General features: G+C 37.1%; 1 protein-coding gene and 1 long non-coding RNA gene across 4 annotated transcripts in view; one reads left to right on the plus strand and one right to left on the minus strand.

Moving 5' to 3' along the window:
- Positions 1 to 22,960, minus strand: part of PDGFC (platelet derived growth factor C) — a 216,389-nt gene that overhangs the window by 111,367 nt on the left and 82,062 nt on the right. The window lies entirely within an intron of this gene.
- On the plus strand, positions 1,959 to 13,614 carry LOC129059120 (uncharacterized). The gene is made up of 2 exons (XR_008524833.1): positions 1,959 to 2,163; positions 13,320 to 13,614. It is a non-coding gene; the product is annotated as an uncharacterized LOC129059120 (long non-coding RNA).

The following is a 22,960-nucleotide window of genomic DNA, read 5'->3' on the forward strand; positions in this document are numbered from 1 at the left end:
TCTCCTTCCGGGTATTTGGTTCCAGAATGATTCTGAACCACTGTTTCTGAAAGTGTGGTAGTTGTACCATTAATGGTTCTTAATATGATTTCGAGCACTACATAAAAGGGCATGTTCTTCATCTTAATAGTTGTTGATAATTAATAAATATTCAGTATACATAAATCACATTTTGTTCCCATAGACATTTCCTGTAACTTTTTTGAAATCTATTCATTTAAGAAAAAATTCCTTGCCCAATGTAAGAAAAAATATGTACTGAATAATAGCACAAAAGGATATGGTTTGGTAAAAGTTGTGACACTATGTAATGCAATCTCTTCAATGTAAAATAACGGCTCGAAGGTCCATGAACATGGCACCAGGGCTAATGTGTTCACTGTTTCAATCCCAAGATCCCTGCCAGAACAGTCCTTGGACTTATCTTGCAATTCACAACATTTGCTGGAAGAATTTAATTGACAGGTCCTGCCTTTTAAAAGAAATGAAAAATATCAGCTTTGAGTAAATGACAGTCCTCTATACAAAGTAATTCAAAGATGACTTACATCCCAGTGCTCCAGAAGATCGTCTCCTTACTCACTAAATTGTCTGAAACTATCAAGTCTTTCCTGCTCAAAACACTGAAAGCCCAACCTCATCCATGAATTACAACTATGATCTGGTGTTTATTGTGTCATACGCGTATATCATCATGTGCAGCAGTAGCTCTCAGGAGACTTACAATACTGATGGCAGTGTGGCATGGTCAAATACTAGACATAAAGTATTTTCTAGAAAATAAACAGCTTTGAACATTATCTCTGATATGTGACATTAACTTATGGGATGTTCACAAAATGTCACAGATGATAAAGTATAGCTGTGTATTATACAGTTAATAAATTGTCTTAACCATAATACAAAAGGAAAAATTTAATAGACACCATAAAATTACCTTTTTCATAGAATTAAGAAGGAAAAATATTATAGATCATCAGCTCTGTAACATTTATTTGAATAGTTTAACCATTTATTAAATAGCTAGTTTTGAGCACTCCAACTTAAGCCTCTCCTTTGAGAGGCTTAAGTATAAAGTGATTTCTAAGATAGTCCCCGAAAATGATGAAAACTCAAATATAACTGAAACCTATTACTAGCAAAACAGTCCTTATACGCTTTGCCAAGAATTTCTACAAATAACAAAGTCAATGAAATTGAAATAAAAAATCAATCAGTAGCCTACCTATGATTTAGCTCAAGAAACAAAAAAGCCAACACACCTGAGAAAAAGGAAGGAAGATGTTTAACATCTTCCCTTCAATTGCCTCTTAGCCAAAAACACTGGATTTATAAAAGACTAAATACATTTTCCCTTTTTTAAATTTTTTTCTTTAAATACAGAGTTTCACTATGTTGCCTAGGTTTGTGTGCAGTGGCGCAATCTCAGCTCACTGCAACCTCTACCTATGGGACTCAAACCATCCTCCCACCTCAGCCTCTTGTGTAGCTAGGACTACAGGCTCACCTCATGATGCTCAGCTAATTTTTGTATTTTTTGTAGAGAAGGGTTTTTGCCATGGTGTCCAGGCATGTCTCTAACTCCTGGACTCAAGCAACGTGCCCACCCTGGCCTCCCAAAATGCTGGGATTACAAGCACAAGCTACCAGATCTGGCCTATTTCCCTACTTTAAACATTACTTTTAAATGGCCACAGTACTATTCACAACCTCTTATGTGTATGGCTATTCAGATATTGCAATTAACAGGAAAAAAAAGCAAAAACAATTGATGAGTGAAAGAAGAAAGAAACGGCGATGGCAGCTGTTAAGCCTGCAGTGCAGGAGGTACACCCGCAAGTTAACTGTTATGAACAGGGTGTATTCAGGGATGACCCTGGTAACTGCATATGGTGGAATTTGTAGATGTCTATGATGTCACCATGTGGAACACAATAACAATCAGAGGCAATAGAGATTAAAGGCACCCTGACTTCATTTCATATGATGCTAGCCACTGAGAACTGGGCTGAATCTAAGCTTATCAACCTTCCTTCTAGTTACAGAGGTGGAAAGGGAATATGACCATCACTCATGTGGAAGTTGAGCCATTAGAAGAAAGTCCACACATCTTATCTGCCAGTAAAAACCTAGTCTCACCAGATGTTTCTTCATTCAAGCAAGGTAATAGTAAAATAAATATATGAAGACTATGAAAAAAATGCTGCAGCACAAGAAAAGGTAATTTTGTCCTGACATATCAGAAAGAAAAACATCTACCTCAAAAGTGATTTAAGGCCGGGCGCGGTGGCTCACGCCTGTAATCCCAGCACTTTGGGAGGCTGAGGTGGGCAGATCACTTGAGGTCAAGAGTTTGAGACCAGCCTGGCCAACATGGTGAAACCCCGTTACTAATAAAAATACAAAAATTAGTCAGGTGTGGTGCTTCATGCCTGTAATCTGAACCCGGGAGGCAGAGGCTGCAGTGAGCCTAGGTTGTACCACTGCACTCCAGCCTGGGTGACAGAGCAAAACCCTGCTGGGGGGGAAAAAAAGAATGATTTTGCACAGAAACATGAAGAAATTATTTCAAAAGCTGTTCCATATCATCAATAAAATGCTGAGGAACCAATTACTCTGAGACGGAAGAGAAGTTAATAGAGTACACAAAAAAAGGAGATTGTACCTAAGAATGACAGCTGCTCCTGAGGAAGAAAACATGAGTTGGAACAGAAAAAGAATCAAAAGCAAATACTTTCTTGTATTGAAAAACCACAAACAAAACAAAATAATGACCTGAGTGTGCATATAAAGTTTCCCTATGTCCTTTATAAACTTAATGGAAAAGCATCTATTTCTCATCACTTTCTCACAATATTTTAAATTATAAAATGTTGGGGAAAAGTTCTTCAAGGTTCTCCTTAAAGAAACCAAATTAACCCAAATAAGTGTTTGTTTAGTTATGTAAAAACAACTAAAGAACTTGTTTACGAAAGGTTCAAAAAGATGTGTTTCCTTATTGAAAAAAGTTACTTGATCATTTGGACTACTGAGCAAACAATAGCTAATATTAATTGTGTACTCACTGCGTATTAGACATCTTCTAAACTTCAAATTACTTAATCTTCCAATACACTCTGAAACAGGTACTATTTAGTACCCCATTTGACAGATGAGAAAATTAAGTCATAGGTAAATACACATGACTGCAGGGGCAGGGTTTATATATTGCACGAAAATGAAAAAGTTTGAGAAAGCCTATGAAAAGTTCAGTCATTGTGGACACTGTTAAAGGTCTTGGTTGCTTGGATTTCTCCTTAATTTCCCTGCTTGATTCTTCTTTATATAGAAAATTATAACAACAGTCTCTTCTTCATAATATAGAGCTTCTGGTGAGAACCCTGGAATCTTAAAACTGTATGTTATTTTTCATACTACCTGGTGAGATAAGAGTTATCTTTATTAAAGCTACGAAATCTAGGAATTTTTCTTGTTGCTAATGAGATTATTTTTATTCGTTAAGACACCATCAAAACAAAAAAAAAGTCAATACAATTCTAAAGCACAATAACTTGTTCTCTTTCAAAAGTATAAGAACTCTACAGTTAATAAAATGAATCTATCTGCATTCTGCTTTTCAACAGCCAAAAACAATACAACCTGAAAAAGAGTGGTCCATCTATCCAAACATCTCAAATTAAAAATTTTGACACCACTAAGTGATATAGCTTCTACACACCTTTCTGTTTTCCTTTTTCTTTTTTTAATTTTTAATTTTGTGGGTAAATAATAAGTGTATATATTTATGAGGTACATGAGATATTTTGATACAGGCATACAATGCTTAATAATCACATTATTATATATAATAGAGAAAATGGGGTTTCCATGACCTGAAGCATTTATCCTTTCTCAGTGTTATGGAAACAATCCAATTTTACGCTCTTAGTTATTTTAAAATGTACAATAAAATACTGTCAACTGTAATCACCTTTCTAAGTATACAAGTAGTTTCATTTTCAACATTACTCTCCTTTAATCTAAAAATTACTCATGACAAATTTTAAGTAGCACATTCAAATGACCATAACTAAATAATTATAAGTCAATCGTGAAATTATAATAGGGTAATGACTATGTAAGTTATTTTTATAAAAAAATTCTTTCTTCTTTACCGACTCCATTCCAAATCTAGCAAAAAATGTTAGTATATTAAATCAAGTACCAGTAGAGAAAATCTTCTATGCAAAGGATTATTCGAGGCACTGTGGTAGTTAAAATATAAATTCCAATATTCTAGGAAGGTGCAATCAGGAAGTGAAGCGAAATATACTACTTTACATTTTTATTTAATAAAATCTAAATGTGCAGACACTATGGTGCTAGAAAATTCAGATGGGAAATAAAACAAAATATACTTCCTCTTCTGAGTTCATCCCTTTGGTGACCCCAGCTGACACCCAACCTCTCCCCGGCAACCTGCATCCCACATTTTTTTGCTTGATTAACTCTATTCGCTCTTTAGGTCTCAGCACAAATGTCATCCCCCTGATCTACCCTGCTAGGATAATTCCCTATTCTCACCCCTTTTGTAATATGCTCTCCTAACGTGCTATCCTTGTCTCTCCTAGCACATATAATGAAGCAATTAGACTAATTAGCTGTTTCTTGTTTGCCTCCTCAATTAGAAGGTAAGTTCCCTAGGTATAGGACTAGGTTTGCCTTACTTACCACCATGCCCCAAGGCATGGCACATGGAAAGCACTTAACGAATATTTGTGCACTCAGGGCCTGGCACATAGAAAGCGCTTAAAAATATTTGTGAAATTAGTAAATAGGTGCATGAGTGGGGGGTAGACAGATGGCTATCTGTAATTTAGATCTAGGAATTAAAACTGTGAGAGGAGAGGAGGTAAAACTGAAATTTGCTGAGGAGGGTGAGAGCAAGGAGCAGTGAAGTCCAGTCATCAGAGCCAATCATTCCGTGCTTAGGAATAAGGAAATGGTTTAGCAAAGTAGAATGTAAGCAAAATATCACAGACTAAATTTTACTAGGGATAAAATTCACCAGAAAATTGTAAATTTTTATTAAAAACTAAAATTAACATAGTCAATCTAAATAACATAATTCCTTTGTTCAAAAACACGTATGGCTTCCCAGTACAGAACTGACAGTGATACAGGCTGAGTGGCCCTTACCCAAAATGGTTGGGACCAGAAGTATTTTAGATTTTGAATTTTTTCAGATTTTGTAATATTTGCATTATATATACTTAGCGGTTGAGCATCTCTAATCAGAAAATGCAAAATGCAAAATACTCCAATGAGAATTTCCTTTGAGCTTCATGTTGACACTCAAAAAGTTTCAGATTTTGGGGCATTTCAGATGTAATACAAATAATTGGTCTAACATTAAAAAAACTTCCCTGCTTCCATGTCCTCTGTTACAGATTCTTTATATAGTCTATAAGCTCCATTTCCAATACCATTCTATAATACACTAACAGGGCTAGAGTTTTAGAATTAGAGAACAATGACTTTTACCTAGAAGTAACTCCTGCCACATAGCCCTGTGTTGACTTTATATGTCCAAAGACTACCATGATGCTTGACACTTTATAGGTCCTAAATAATGGAAACGTGTTTGACTTTAAATCTTTTCAACCATTTGCTATGTGATCACGACTAATTTATGTAACTTCTCTGTGACTCAGATAATTTGTCTGAAAGGTAGGTACTGTCAGTTGCCTTATAAGGTGTTTTGTACATAGCATAGCCTCAAAAATGAGCTGCTTCTTTTCTCGTTCTTCCTCCTGGGGGATTCTTTATTGCTCTTTGAAAAACATGACAAAATTTAACAGTTAAATCAATCCTCCTGTAGAAATCACAAAAAAGAGAGGTTTGTCCCTGTTGGTTGATGACAGTAACTAATTAATGTTATCTTCACAAAGTATATTTTGAAAGACTCATTTCACACTCATATAAAAATGAGCTTCCAAGATATAAAATCAATCATCCAATCCCAGACTGCAAAGGCAGATGCAGTTGTGCCAAGTTGAGAAAACAAAGCTTTATAGATTTCAATTCTTGTTGCTTCTCTTAAGTTATTTTCTTACTTGAATCCCTCTTTAGTAAGAAGCCTAACAGTGACACAGAAAACAAAAATAAATTCTCCAGGGATACAAAAACCCAAGCAATTGGGTTTTACTAACAAGCACAGGACATTAATAATAAAGAATAAAGCTGCTGATCAGTCTTTGTTTAAATCTTTATACAAACAATGGGTCATTTACTCCAAATTCCAGTGCCCTAAAACAGGATTTATGGACATTTTCTGGCTACTAAATAGAAAGTGCAGATTTTTACTGTTTTCATTTCAAATAATAACATACTATTGTTCCTTTCCTGAAATAAACATAGTTCTTTCAAAGCCCCCAGGAACCTACAAAGTAAAATTGTCAATTACTTTTCTGATCATATATTAATTACCAGGGTGACTTTCAAGGATACAACTTTCTGTTGCTGAGCTAAATAAAGTTTTAGTGCTCTGGACAGAAAAATCAGACCAACCACAAACATTCTCTTAAGCCAAAATCGAATCCACAGAAAAACCCTTTTTTCAATTCTGTGAAGGGTGAGAGAGATGAGTAAGCTGCAGAAAAGCTGGAAGCCAGCAGAGGTTGGTTCATGACGTTCAAGAAAAGAAGCTGTCTCCATAACAAAAAAGGACAAAGTGAAGCTGTGGCAAGCTATCCAGAAGATAAGCTAAGCTGACAGATGAAGGTGGCTACACTAAACAACAGATCGTCAATGTAGGTGAAACAGTCTTCAGTTGCAAGGTGTCATCTAGAACTTTCATAGCTAGAGAGGAAGAGTCAAAGCCTAGCTTCAAAGATACACTGGATGAGTAGACTCTCTTGTTAGGGACTAATACCACTGGGGAACTGAAGTTAAAATCAATGCTCATTTACCTTTCTGAAAATACTAGATCCATTAAGAATTATGTTAAATCTCTGCTTGTGTTCTAGAAATAGAACAACAAAGCCTGGGTGACAGTATATCTATTTTTACAGCATGGTTTACTGAAGATTTTAAACCCACTACTCAGAAAGAAAAAAAGATTCCTTTCAAAATATTACTGCTCACTGATAACGCGCCTGCTCACCCAAAAGTTCTGATGTAGATGTACAAGGATATTAATGCTGTTTTCATGCCTGCTAACACAACAACCATTCTGAAGCCCATGAATCAAGAAGTAATTTGAGGTTTCAAGTCTTATTATTTAAGGAATCCATTTATTTAGGGTATGGCTGTCCAGAGATAGTGATTCCTCAGATGGATCTCGAAAGAAGCTGTTTCCACTCTCATGGATGACTCTAAGGGGTTCAACAGTGCAGTGGAAGAAGATGTGGTGGAAATAACAAGAGATGTGAAAACAGCAAGAGAAAGAAATTTAGAAGTGGAGCCTGAAGATGTGAGTGAATTGCTGCAAAATTATAATAAAACCTGAATGGATGAGGAGTTATTTTTATGGATGAGCAAAGAAAGTGATTTCTTGAGATGGAATCTGCTCCTGACGGAGATGTTCTGTTATACTGTTAAAATGACAACACAGGATTTGAATATTACATAAAGCTAGTTGATAAAGCAACAACAGGTATTGAGAGGGTTGATTCCAATTTTGAAAAAAGTTTTACTGTAGGTGAAATGTTGTAAAACGGCATGACATGCTACAGAGAAATGTTTTGTGAAAGGAAGAGTCAATTGATGCAGCAAACTTCATTGTTGTCTTAGTTTAGGAAACTGCCACAGCCGCCCCAAATTTCTTCAACCACCACTTTGAACAGTCAGCAGCCATTAACACTGAGGCAATACCCTCTAACAGCAAAAAGGTTACTACTTGCTAAAGACTTAGATGATTGTTAAGATTTTTTGCAATAAAGTGTTTTTTTTTTACTTAAGGTATGTACATTGTTGTTTAGATATAATGCTACTGTATAATGAATAGCCTATAGGGTGGTGCAAATATAACTTTTGTCTGCACTGGAAAATCAAAATATCTATGTGACTCCCTGATATGGTTTGGCTCTGTGTTCCCACCCAAATCTCATCTTGTAGCTCCCACAATTCCCACGTGTTGTGGGAGGGACCCAGCGGGAGATAACTGAATCATGGAGGCAGGTCTTTCCTGTGTTGTTCTCATGATAAGCAATAACTCTCACAAGATCTGATGGTTTAAAAAATGGGAGTTACTTTGGGAGGCTGAGGCAGTGGATCGCCTGGAGTCAGGAGTCTGAGACCAGCCTGGCCAACATGGTGAAACCCTGTCTCTACTAAAAATACAACATTAGTGGGGCATGCTGGCATGTGCCTGTAATCTCAGCTACTTGGGAGGCTGAGGAAGGAGAATCGCTTGAACCCAGGAGGCAGAGGTTACAGTAAGCCAACATCGCACCACTGCACTCCAGCCAGGGACACAGCGAGCCTCAGTCTCAAAAAAAAAAAAAAAAAAGCAAGAGTTTCCTTACATAATGCTCTCTGTCTCTTTGCCTGCTGCCATCCATGTAAAGACGTGACTTACTCCTGCTTGCCTTCTGCCACGATAGTGAGGCCTCCCCGGCCACGTGAAACTGTAAGTCCATTAAATCTCTTTTTACTTCCTAGTCTCAGGTACGTCTTTATCAGCAGCATGAAAATGGACTAATACACTCCCTTTATTGAACTCCTGTTTTATTACTGCCTCTGGATGCAAACAGGCAATAAATCGGAAGTATGACTGTATCTATAATAGTAAGTCTCCCAAGTCCTAAGTATCCTGCAATTTCATTATTCCACAACTAAAACAATACATTGTCAAGAAAATCAATTCTTTAAGTTGAAAATTGAGTCCGCTAAGCTTGGCATTCATTATCTAACTTTAAGCTTTGTGTAGTTATTCATAATTCTAATCAAAGAACGCTCTGACCAAAGTATTTTAAGATAAACAAATTTCTCCAAGACTTCAAAATCTTAAGACAATTCTCTCCCTAGTGCCAAAAAGTAAAAATAACAAAAATACAGCTCATCACAGAATCTACCTTATGTGAAGAAAAAGTACAATATTTAGGTAATTATTCTTAAACTTACATTTAATGTTCTAAGTATAAGACAACCTAAGAAAGATTTCAAAAACATACTTTGAAACAGTTAAGATTACTGTCCTTAATATATAAACATCCAGGTTTATATATATCACCTGGATGATATATATATCATCAGGTATAGAAGGTTAATATGTATCACCCATAACACTTATAAAGTAATTATAGACAACTGCATGTTGATAGGGATTGTTAGCCTTTCTTAAAAATGCTTACATTGTATTCTATGTCAATCTTTTGACTAAAAGTAAGTGACAGTAAATTCTGAAATATATTTCTTTAAAACAATTTTAAGCACAAGTTTAATTGAGTTGTGACTGTATTATTTGACATCTGCACCTTTCAGGTTCAAAAATTTAACTTAGAAAATGTCACTCAGGCCGGGCACGGTGGCTCACGCCTGTAATCCCAGCACTTTGGGAGGCCGAGGCAGGCAGATCATAAGGTCAGAAGATCGAAACCATCCTGGCTAACAAGGTGAAACCCCATCTCTATTAAAAATACAAAAAATTAGCCGGGCACGGTGGCAGACACCTGTAGTCCCAGCTACTTGGGAGGCTGAGGCAGGAGAATGGTGTGAACCCAGGAGGTGAAGCTTGCAGTGAGCCAAAATCACGCCACTGCACTCCAGCCTGAGCGACAGAGCGAGATTCCGTCTCCAAAAAAAAAAAAAAAAAAGAAAGAAAATGCCATTGAGTAACTCTCACTTGAAGTCAACCCTGCTCTAGCTGTAGTACCATTTCTAAGCACTTTTCTGATTCTGTCTTTATATTAGTCTAAACTGAGTGCTTTTCTATAGTGTTATATTTTAGTGATTTTAGTGATTTTAGAAATCACTAGGTCCAACTCTGTTTACATATGAAACATATTTGATTATACTCAGTGGAAAGATTGTATTAAAGTCATTGGATTAAAGTCACTGGGTTTTGGGTACTGAAACTAAAAATGAACCCAGGTGATTTTTAGACTCTTAGTGTACAGCTCATCACAGCCTGCTACATTGCATTATCTTTCATCCTTACTTTACCCCAAGAATAATAAATTTGAGGCAAGGTTTATGTTAGATTGTTTTGGAAATACCTAAAAAATACAAATTAAGTTAGCATTGATTGATTGCTTTGATTAATTACACTGCCCACTTACAATATGCAGAAGAAAACAAATTAACTAGAATACTGCCAGTGACCATTTACTACTATACATCATTGAATTACAGTAGTCTTAGTGTGTTTTCTTAACTTTATTAAGGATATCTTTGATGATCTGAGATTTCTTTCTCTTTCTCTCATTGTACCCTAAAGAAAACCTGGATAGGAGTTTATCTAAACCATTATTTTCTAAATTGTTATTTCAATTGATTGAAAATTTAATTAAAAACATTATTATACCTGAGGGGGGTCATTTAGGGATTCTGTGCTACTTCTAAATTGGCATTCACTTATGTTAAGACTATCTATCCTGAATCCATGTATATCCTCAAGATAAAGGTCTCTGGTCACAAACAATGCTCACACAAATCTTGAGAAGGAAATTAAGGATCTCTATCAAAATGGGCCACTTAGAATTAACCCACTCTTGATTTTTAGTACAAGAACTAAAAGCAACTATTCTTCTCTGGATCCTCAAGGAACTCATGTCCTACTTAAAGAATGCCTCCAAGAAGGAAAGCTAAACAAGATGAGGAGGAAAGCTAGGGAAATGCAAACACAGCAAAGAGAGCTGGTGCCTTCTTTGCCTATTTGGGAAGGGCATTTCCTATCTTCTTACCTGACTTCCTTCTTTCTCAGCTAGAATGATAAAAATGTGTAAGGTCAACCCTCAGGGCTGATTCCAAGGTAAAAGAGACAAGAAACAGACCCCATATCCAGCCAGTCGAGGCTTGCATGAAGGACTTTGTATGGGCTGCAAGGTCATCATTCAGAAATTCAGTGGGCTGGCAATAAAGAATGTGCCTTTTTCCAGATCACGCCGAACCTAGCATGGAAGACAGTTACATTTTACCAGCCTGAAGAAAACTCTGACTCACAGATAGGAGTTTCCAGCCATATATCTAACAGTTTAATATCTTAGACAGTTGAGTACCTACATCCAAAGAAGTGAAACAACCACTACATACTGCCTTTTCATACTTCCTATGCAAAAGATGCAGAAGTAAAAGTAATGAAAAATTTCAATATTTGTATTTGTCCACATTATCTTTGAACACATTTTACTAGTATTTGTATACTGATTTGCTAATTGTTTTCAAAAGTAAAAAGAAGAATTTAAATACTTAAAACACACTGTGAAATTCAATTTGTCTATATCCAAATACACCGATACCACATATACATAACAGGAAACTAGTTCAATAGAAAGTATTTCATTGAACATGCAAAAAGATTAATGAATACGTGACTCTACTGCATGATGGATCAAGTTTTCAAACCTGTTTACAAACAAGTTTTAAAAAGATACATATAAAACATGGCATCCAGTCTATCACAAACTCATTTCTAATTCCATAAAATAAACTCTTAATATAAACTCAATTATTATATAGGTAAATTCCCCACTTTTGTTCTTTAGCTTCTTTTACTTGTTTTTCATATTTGGAGAGATCATAACAATAATGTTTTTGGTGTTAGACATTTCAGAATGAATGTCGTAACCCAGGCAGAAATAGAATATGGGGAGAAAAATATACTTGTGCATGTATGTGCATACACACACACACACACACACTTTACCTAAGCATTTAGTAATATCCAAACACTACACAGTTTAGCCTCAGTTCTACTCCATAATAGAAGATATATGTGTGCTTATTTCATCTTGTCTCTCCATTTTACTAAGATACAGTGAATTCCATCAATGCAACTGCATTGCATTACATCAATGGCCTAAAATAAATAATTGGCATTATATTTAATACACTGATCAATGAAAATGAAAATTTTAAAATTTTGTAGACTGTAATAATTCTTTAAAAGGAGGCTTAGAATCTTTGTGCACCCTTTAAAAGCAGCATATATGGCTTAATGCCTTTAATTTATAACTATTTAAATATCAATGTCTATAACAATATAAACTTCAGCAATAATTTAGAGTATGCTTTTATTATTGTCAACTTGCTGACATTTCATTTTGTGTAATAAGATTTAGGCCATGGCCAAGCTAAGTGGTTCACATCTGTAATCCCACACCTTTGGGAGGCTGAGGTGAGAGGACTGCTTGGGCCAGGAGTTCAAGGCCAGCCTGGGCAACACAGCAAGACTCCACCTCTACAAAAATCACAAAAAATTAGCCAGGCATGGTGTTATGTGCCTGTATTACTTAGGAGGCTGAGGTGGGAGAACTGCCTATGCCCAGGATTTGGAGGTGGCAGGGAGATATAATTGCCACTGCACTCTAGTCTGGAGACAGGGCAATATCTTGTCCAAATAAATAAATAAATAAATAAATAAATAAATAAAATTAATTCAGGCCTCTATCCTCCTATTTACAACTTCCAATATAACAAAATAATTTTGGCACTTCTTAGGTATCCTAGCTCTTAGACTGATATTTACTCTTGCATTACAGTTCACAGCTCCTGCAGTGAAAATTATCAGCTAAAATGCTTGTTAAATTATTAAAATCTTGCATTTAAAAAGTCAAAAGTTAAGCAGGAAATAACACTTGAGAGAGGGCAGAAATGGAACACAGTGGGGAATAATAAGAAAAGGAGGTATTAGAAGATAAAATGTGAAAGTTCTGGCAAATTCTTATACACAATATCTAAATTATTGGTGTAATAACATTGTGGGAAGGGCAATTTTTTCGAGATTTCAGTTTTCTGTTAGTAAAGTGCCAATGTACTATAACTCTCTTGCAATAAGTGGAGTATTCATAAAAGACCAAAAGGTTAACTGCTACTTCATCCCAAAAGATTTTACCCATGAAACTTGTACTTCTAGTTTAGACTAATATTTTTTAACTGTGTGCTTAAAACAAAATAAAGTTTTGTTTAGTAGATTCTAGAAAATATTCTGAATTGCTATTTGGCAGACATACTTTTATTACCAACCAAACTATCATCCTACACTCAGCATACTCTTTAAGCAGAACCTTGATTTTATTCTCTCACCTCAAACTGACCATGACCTTCATGAAGGTCAAACATGTCCCCAGCTCTGGATCACAGTTGAATATAATTAATGGTTGCCTCATTTCCTCTAGGCTAGTGACTGTTCTAAACAGAATCATGGGATCTGACTCTGACCAATAATGGAGAAGTTGCACTTGCAAAGAGATGGTTGTGGAGAAACTTCCCTTTTCTATATCTGGACACAACTATGTGAGGAGGTGATGCTGGAACAGGCCTACTGTCTAAAGTTCACAGGCTGAGGATGACAGGAAAAAATAAAAGATTTAACCAACCTGGTGATGATGCCACTGAGCCCTTGAATTAACCCTGAAACTGTGCCAACTATGGACATCTTATTATATGAGACAATAAACAATATTTAAGCTATGATTGGGGTCTTTTCTTACCTGTGGCTAGAAGTATCCTAACTGCTGTTAGGATATTTTATTAGAATTTTTGTATGTATTCACACATAATACACATCCTAAAAGCCATATGAGCCACTATTAAGAAAGTTATTTCTAAAAATGAAAAAGAAACATTTCTATATTCAAATATTCTAATGAAGATGATACTTCATTAAGATGTAAAAATGAATAACATCATGCAGGATGTTATATCATAGCATCACAGCTTACTACAGGTCTAAAACCCTGATTTACATTAACAAATAATTTATAAGAATTATCTATATAGATTATTTATTTAAATTCTGTTAACTTGATAAGAAGGAGACCTCCTTTAACTCTGCTGTTTAGTAACAAGGCAGAAAATATACAAAGCTGCTCATTTTAACGTCATCATGCCATTTTCATTTGTAATTTTACATATTTTTGGGGAGGAAGAACTGGTTATGCATGTTTTCATTAAATATGAACATTAAGAGTCTACCCGAGGTCACATATTTTAACTCTTTCTTAGTAATTGTTTAAGTGACAATGTCACAAAAGTAATCACATCATTCCAAAAAAGAATCAATCATTAGCAAAGAAAATGTAGGAGTCCAAGTTGATTGATATCAGGAGAAGAATAAATACATTTTTATTCAATATTAAACAAGTAGAAAAAAATAGAAAATTGAAACTTATTCCGTGAATAGTTCAAAAAGCTTTCTAATAGATATCTCCCTCACAAATAATTCACTTTTAAAAAATATTTTATTGTCTTCCGGGTGTAGTGCCACATGCCTATAACCCCTCACTTTGGGAAGCTGAGGTGGGCCGAACACTTGACCTCAAGAGTTTGAGACCAGCAACATGGCAAAAATCTGTCTCTGTGAAAAAATACAAAAAATACTAGCCAGGAATGGTGGCATGTGACTGCAGTTCCAGCTACTTGTGAGGCTGAGGTGGGAGAATCGCTTGAGCCCAGGAGGTTGAGGCTGCAGTGAGCTGAGATCCTGCCACTGCACTCCAGCCTGGGCAACAGAGTGAAACCCTGTCTTTAAAAAAAAAAAAAAAAAGAAAAAGATTGATAAATACAATTCAAACATGGTTATAATGGGCTGTGTACTATAGTTCAAACAGGTCTAAAACATTACAATAAATTTAAATTTATGACAATTACGGAGGCACCCATGGAGAGGTGTCTTGAGTTGTCAACAGTAGTACTTGTTTTTACAACTGGAGAGTTAAGTAATAAAGATGTAGCCTTGCCCTATTGCTCCAGTTATAAGTTCATGTTTTCTTTATGTACTTATCAGAAACATCATACTCACCCTGGTATTTAGAGAACAATATAAATAAAAACAAAACTTCATATTTTGATGTCATTTAGAGTTACAATTAGCCAACTGGCCACTATACAGTGTTCAAGAAATCAACTTTGTGCACATATTTATACCATCTAAGCAATACAATTTAATTTAGTTTGATGAAACCGTAAGGAAACAAGACCTTTTCTGATTATAAATTCAGACATAAAATTAAATTGGAGATCAAAATATTCTACAAAGAACATCCCCATCACAGGATGTTTTTTTCTTACTCTGTTATCAAGAAATCTTTCTTGAGAAATCTCTCAGTTTAAAAAAGTCAACTATGCTACTGGTTTCTTCTACCCGTTGCTTTGATTTCCTCTCAAAACACTCAACCTTGCTTAATCTTTGTGTTTTTCTAAAATTCACATCACTTTTTTCTTAGTCTTTCATTTTTTCTCCAATGTCCCTGCCCCTACCCACACAATTTTGTATATTTATTACTGGTGATTTTTGCATTTTTTACCAATTGGTGTGCAAACCTTCAGTAATTCTCTACATTAAACATTCATAATATGGTGGAGGAGGAAAGGGCACACACAACTCTCACATAATTAGAGAGATTGCTCACCCAAGAAAAAACATGCCTATTATTTCAAGTTTCTCAAGATCTGTTAAAAGCTTTGAGTTACTCACTCTTTTGAGGTATTCTAATGTTGTGTAATGATTCATGGTTTGCAACAATTTCTTTGTGAATTGCCCTCAGAATTCTGAGACAACAAACACGTCGTGTGTCTACTACTGAGGGCTGAAGAATTCAGACACCATTATTCTGGATGATTACAAACCTCTCATTTTTCACTCAAAGCTATTATCTTCAAAAATCTAGTTTTCTTACCCAGACAGAGGCCTACCTTCTTCTCAGCCATGATTTCTTAACACTATTCACAGTTATTATTTTTTCTCTCATGTTTTCTTCTACTCAAATACCCCGTGGTGATTACAAAATCTCACAAACAGGTCTGATATTTTCCCTAAACATTATACCTTTCTATTAATACCAACTTAATTCATATCACATTTTATACTTTCTAAGATACATACAAAAATAAGATGTCACATAATCTTCATATTAATAATTTCCCAAGGTTAATGAAAAAGAACAGAAATTATTGCCATGACACATGCAAGAAAACTTTGAATTAGTACAGTTAAAACACTTGGCCAAGAATTAAAACTGGGATTCCAATTTGGGTCACCTTCAAGGCTAGTGCTCTTCATTGCCATACTGCCTTTTTTTAACATTCTTCATGTCTATGATGACAATACTGTAAGTAGGAGTTCACATACAAAACTTGAACTTTTTGTCATGGGTATTAAGCTCTGAGATCAACAGAACTCCACTCCACACAATTCTACAAAGTGTAATGGAACAGTTTAATACAGCAAACTCCAAAACTAAAAGGAGATCTGAAGCTAACAGGCATTGTTTTGGTTTTGGTTTTTTTTCTAATCTTGTCGGTTGCCCAATTTTCAACAGCAGCCAACTGGCTTTCTCCATGAATGGAATCTAGTGCATGTTACGTCTAAATGGTAACCTTGCAAGTCTTATTTATAAAAGTTTAGTCAGATATATGGGAGGAGCCAAGATGGCCGAATAGGAACAGCTCCGGTCTACAGCTCCCAGCGCGAGCGACGCAGAAGACTGGTGATTTCTGCATTTCCATCTGAGGTACCGTGTTCATCTCACCAGGGAGTGCCAGACAGTGGGCGCAGGTCAGTGGGTGAGTGCACCGTGCGCCAGCCGAAGCAGGGGCGAGGCATTGCCTCACTCGGGAAGCTCAAGGGGTCAGGGAGTTCCCTTTCCAGGGGTGACAGACGGCACCTGGAAAATCGGGCCACTCCCACCCGAATACTGTGCTTTTCCGACGGGCTTAGGAAACGGTGCCCCAGGAGAGTATAGCCCGCACCTGGCTCAGAGGGTCCTACGCCCACGGAGTCTCGCTGATGGCTAGCACAGCAGTCTGAGATCAAACAGCAAGGCAGCAGCGAGGCTGGGGGAGGGGCGCCCGCCATTGCCCAGGCTCGCTTAGGTAAACAAAGCAGCGGGGAAGCTTGAACTGGGTGGAGCCCACCACACCTCAAGGAGGCCTGCCTGCCTCTGTAGGCTCCACCTCTGGGGACAGGACACAGACAAACAAAAAGACAGCAGTAACCTCTGCAGACTTAAATGTCCCTGTCTGACAGCTTTGAGGAGAGCAGTGGTTCTCCCAGCACGCAACTGGAGATCTGAGAACGGGCTGACTGCCTCCTCAAGTGGGTCCCTGACCCCTGACCCCCGAGCAGCCTAACTGGGAGGCACCCCCCAGCAGGGGCAGACTGACACCTCACATGGCTGGCCAGGTACTCCAACAGACCTGCAGCTGAGGGTCCTGTCTGTTAGAAGGAAAACTAACAGAAAGGACATCCACACCAAAAACCCATCTGTACATCACCATCATCAAAGACCAAAAGTAGATAAAACCACAAAGATGGGGAAAAAACAGAGCACAAAAACTGGAAACTCTAAAAAGCAGAGTACCTCTCCAACTCCAAAGGAACGCAGTTCCTCACCAGCAACGGAACAAAGCTGGACGGAGAATGACTTTGACGAGCTGAGAGAAGAAGGCTTCAGATGATCAAATTACTCCGAGCTACGGGAGGATATTCAAACCAAAGGCAAAGAAGTTGAAACCTTTGAAAAAAATTTAGAAGAATGTATAACTAGAATAACCAATACAGAGAAGTGCTTAAAGGAGCTGATGGAGCTGAAAACCAAGGCTCGAGAACTACGTGAAGAATGCAGAAGCCTCAGGAGCCGATGTGATCAAATGGAAGAAAGGGTATCAGCCCTGGAAGATGAAATGAATGAAATGAAGCGAGAAGGGAAGTTTAGAGAAAAAAGAATAAAAAGAAACGAGCAAAGCCTCCAAGAAATGTGGGACTATGTGAAAAGACCAAATCTACGTCTGATTGGTGTACCTGAAAGTGACAGGGAGAATGGAAACAAGTTGGAAAACACTCTGCAGGATATTATCCAGGAGAACTTCCCCAATCTAGCAAGGCAGGCCAACATTCAGATTCAGGAAATACAGAGAACGCCACAAAGATACTCCTCGAGAAGAGCAACTCCAAGACACATAATTGTCAGATTCACCAAAGTTGAAATGAAGGAAAAAATGTTAAGGGCAGCCAGAGAGAAAGGTCGGGTTACCATCAAAGGGAAGCCCATCAGACTAACAGCGGATCTCTCGGCAGAAACCCTACAAGCCAGAAGAGAGTGGGGGCCAATATTCAACATTCTTAAAGAAAAGAATTTTCAAGCCAGAATTTCATATCCTGCCAAACTAAGCTTCATAAGTGAAGGAGAAATAAAATACTTTACAGACAAGCAAATGCTGACAGATTTTGTCACCACCAGGCCTGCCCTAAAAGAGCTCCTGAAGGAAGCACTAAACATGGAAAGGCACAACCGGTACCAGCCACTGCAAAATCATACCGAAATGTAAAGACCATCGAGACTAGGAAGAGACTGCATCAACTAACGAGCAAAATAACCAGCTAACATCATAATGACAGGATCAGATTCACACATAACAATATTAACTTTAAATGTAAATGGACTAAATGCTCCAATTAAAAGACACAGACTGGCAAATTGGATAAAGACTCAAGACCCATCAGTGTGCTGTATTCAGGAAACCCATCTCACGTGCAGAGACACACATAGGCTCAAAATAAAAGGATGGAGGAAGATATACCAAGCAAATGGAAAACAAAAAAAGGCAGGGGTTGCAATCCTAGTCTCTGATAAAACAGACTTTAAACCAACAAAGATCAAAAGAGACAAAGAAGGCCATTACATAATGGTAAAGGGATTAATTCAACAAGAAGAGCTAACTATCCTAAATATATATGCACCCAATACAGGAGCACCCAGATTCATAAAGCAAGTCCTGAGTGACCTACAAAGAGACTTAGACTCCCACACATTAATAATGGGAGACTTTAACACCCCACTGTCAACATTAGACAGATCAACGAAACAGAAAATCAACAAGGATACCCAGGAATTGAACTCAGCTCTGCACCAAGCAGATGTAATAGACATCTACAGAACTCTCCACCCCAAATCAACAGAATATACATTTTTTTCAGCACCACACCACACCTATTCCAAAATTGACCATATACTTGGAAGTAAAGCTCTCCTCAATAAATGTAAAAGAACAGAAATTATAACAAACTATCTCTCAGATCACAGTGCAATCAAGCTAGAACTCAGGATTAAGAATCTCACTCAAAACCTCTCAACTACGTGGAAACTGAACAACCTGCTCCTGAATGACTACTGGGTACATAATGAAATGAAGGCAGAAATAAAGATGTTCTTTGAAACCAATGAGAGCCAAGACACAACATACCAGAATCTCTGGGATGCATTCAAAGCAGTGTGTAGAGGGAAATTTATAGCACTAAATGCCCACAAGAGAAAGCAGGAAAGATCCAAAATTGACACCCTAACATCACAATTAAAAGAACTAGAAAAGCAAGAGCAAACACATTCAAAAGCTAGCAGAAGGCAAGAAATAACTAAAATCAGAGCAGAACTGAAGGAAATAGAGACACAAAAAACCCTTCAAAAAATTAATGAATCCAGGAGCTGGTTTTTGGAAAGGATCAACAAAATTGATAGACCGCTAGCAAGATTAATAAAGAAAAAAAGAGAGAAGAATCAAATAGATGCAATAAAAAATGATAAAGGTGATATCACCACCGATCCCACAGAAATACAAACTACCATCAGAGAATATTACAAACACCTCTACGCAAATAAACTAGAAAATCTAGAAGAAATGGATAAATTCCTCAACACATACACCCTCCCAAGACTAAACCAGGAAGAAGTTGAATCTCTGAATAGACCAATAACAGGAGCTGAAATTGTGGCAATAATCAATAGCTTACCAACCAAAAAAAGTCCAGGACCAGATGGGTTCACAGCCGAATTCTACCAGAGGTACAAGGAGGAGCTGGTACCATTCCTTCTGAAACTATTCCAATCAATAGAAAAAGAGGGAATCCTCCCTAACTCATTTTATGAGGCCAGCATCATCCTGATACCAAAGCCTGGCAGAGACACAACAAAAAAAGAGAATTTTAGACCAATATCCTTGATGAACATTGATGCAAAAATCCTCAATAAAATACTGGCAAACAGAATCCAGCAGCACATCAAAAAGCTTATCCACCATGATCAAGTGGGCTTCATCCCTGGGATGCAAGGCTGGTTCAATATACGCAAATCAATAAATGTAATCCAGCATATAAACAGAACCAAAGTCAAAAACCACATGATTATCTCAATAGATGCAGAAAAGGCCTTTGACAAAATTCAACAACACTTCATGCTAAAAACTCTCAATAAATTAGGTATTGATGGGTCATATCTCAAAATAATAAGAGCTATTTATGACAAACCTACAGCCAATATCATACTGAATGGGCAAAAACTGGAAGCATTCCCTTTGAAAACTGGCACAAGACAGGGATGCCCTCTCTCACCACTTCTATTCAACATAGTGTTGGAAGTTCTGGCCAGGGCAATTAGGCAAGAGAAGGAAATCAAGGGTATTCAATTAGGAAAAGAGGAAGTCAAATTGTCCCTGTTTGCAGATGACATGATAGTATATCTAGAAAACCCCATTGTCTCAGCCCAAAATCTCCTTAAGCTGATAAGCAACTTCAGCAAAGTCTCAGGATACAAAATCAATGTACAAAAATCACAAGCATTCTTATACATCAATAACAGACAAACAGAGAGCCAAATCATGAGTGAACTCCCATTCACAATTGCTTCAAAGAGAATAAAATACCTAGGAATCCAACTTACAAGGGATGTGAAGGACCTCTTCAAGGAGAACTACAAACCACTGCTCAAGGAAATAAAAGAGGATACAAACAAATGGAAGAACATTCCATGCTCATGGGTAGGAAGAATCAATATCATGAAAATGGCCATACTGCCCAAGGTAATTTACAGATTCAATGCCATCCCCATCAAGTTACCAATGACTTTCTTCACAGAATTGGAAAAAACTACTTTAAAGTTCATATGGAACCAAAAAAGAGCCCGCATCGCCAAGTCAATCCTAAGCCAAAAGAACAAAGCTGGAGGCATCACACTACCTGACTTCAAACTATACTACAAGGCTACAGTAACCAAAACAGCATGGTACTGGTACCAAAACAGAGATATAGATCAATGGAACAGAACAGAGCCGTCAGAAATAATGCCACATATCTACAACTATCTGATCTTTGACAAACCTGACAAAAACAAGAAATGGGGAAAGGATTCCCTATTTAATAAATGGTGCTGGAAAAACTGGCTAGCCATATGTAGAAAGCTGAAACTGGATCCCTTCCTTACACCTTATACAAAAATCAATTCAAGATGGATTAAAGACTTAAATGTTAGACCTAAAACCATAAAAACCCTAGAAGAAAACCTAGGCAATACCATTCAGGACATAGGCATGGGCAAGGACTTCATGTCTAAAACACCAAAAGCAATGGCAACAAAAGCCAAAATGGACAAATGGGATCTAATTAAACTAAAGAGCTTCTGCACAGCAAAGGAAACTACCATCAGAGTTAACAGGCAACCTACAAAATGGGAGAAAATTTTTGCAACCTATTCATCTGACAAAGGGCTAATATCCAGAATCTACAATGAACTCCAACAAATTTACAAGAAAAAAACAAACAACCCCATCAAAAAGTGGGCGAAGGACATGAACAGACACTTCTCAAAAGAAGACATTTATGCAGCCAAAAAACACATGAAAAAATGCTCACCATCACTGGCCATCAGAGAAATGCAAATCAAAACCACAATGAGATACCATCTCACACCAGTTATAATGGCAATCATTCAAAATTCAGGAAACAGGTGCTGGAGAGGATGTGGAGAAATAGGAACACTTTTACACTGTTGGTGGGACTGTAAACTAGTTCAACCCTTGTGGAAGTCAGTGTGGCGATTCCTCAGGGATCTAGAACTAGAAATTCCATTTGACCCAGCCATCCCATTACTGGGTATGTACCCAAAGGACTATAAATCATGCTGCTATAAAGACACATGCACACGTATGTTTATTGCGGCATTATTCACAATAGCAAAGACTTGGAACCAACCCAAATGTCCAACAATGATAGACTGGATTAAGAAAATGTGGCACATATACACCATGGAATACTATGCAGCCATAAAAAATGATGAGTTCACGTCCTTTGTAGGGACATGGATGAAATTGGAAATCATCATTCTCAGTAAACTATCGCAAGAACAAAAAACCAAATACCGCATATTCTCACTCATAGGTGGGAATTGAACAATGAGAACACATGGACACAGGAATGGGAACATCACACTTTGGGGACTGTTGTGGGGTGGGGGCAGGGGGGAGGGATAGCATTGGGAGATATACCTAATGCTAGATGACGAGTTGGTGGGTGCAGCGCACCAGCATGGCACATGTATACATATGTAACTTACCTGCACGTTGCGCACATGTACCATAGAGCCTAAAGTATAATAATAATAATAATAATAACAATAATAATAAAAAGAAAAAAAATGTAAAAAAAAAAAGTTTAGTCATAACTAAAGCTGCATGCATAGTGAATAAAACAAATGTTTAATGGTCCAAGTGTTGGTTTATCAGGGGGAAAGCTATGTGGTAACTTACTTGATTAACTCATTGATGATTATTTTTTAACTCTTTTACTTATTTATAAGTAAGCAGCTCCTCGGAGTTAATACATGCTATCATCCGGGTTAATATGTATTAAATATCTACACCTTGTTAGTTCATGAGGTTACAGAAAGGGAGGGCACCGGTCTGGAACCTACATGTGTCAAGTGAGGTGACTGTATCATATGGGAAGGGGGTATAAACTTGAAGCAGTAATCCATGGAGTGGCATAGAAAAG

Source organism: Pongo abelii, chromosome 3 (genome assembly GCF_028885655.2).
Source record: "Pongo abelii isolate AG06213 chromosome 3, NHGRI_mPonAbe1-v2.0_pri, whole genome shotgun sequence".
Classification (NCBI taxonomy): Eukaryota; Metazoa; Chordata; class Mammalia; order Primates; family Hominidae; genus Pongo; species Pongo abelii.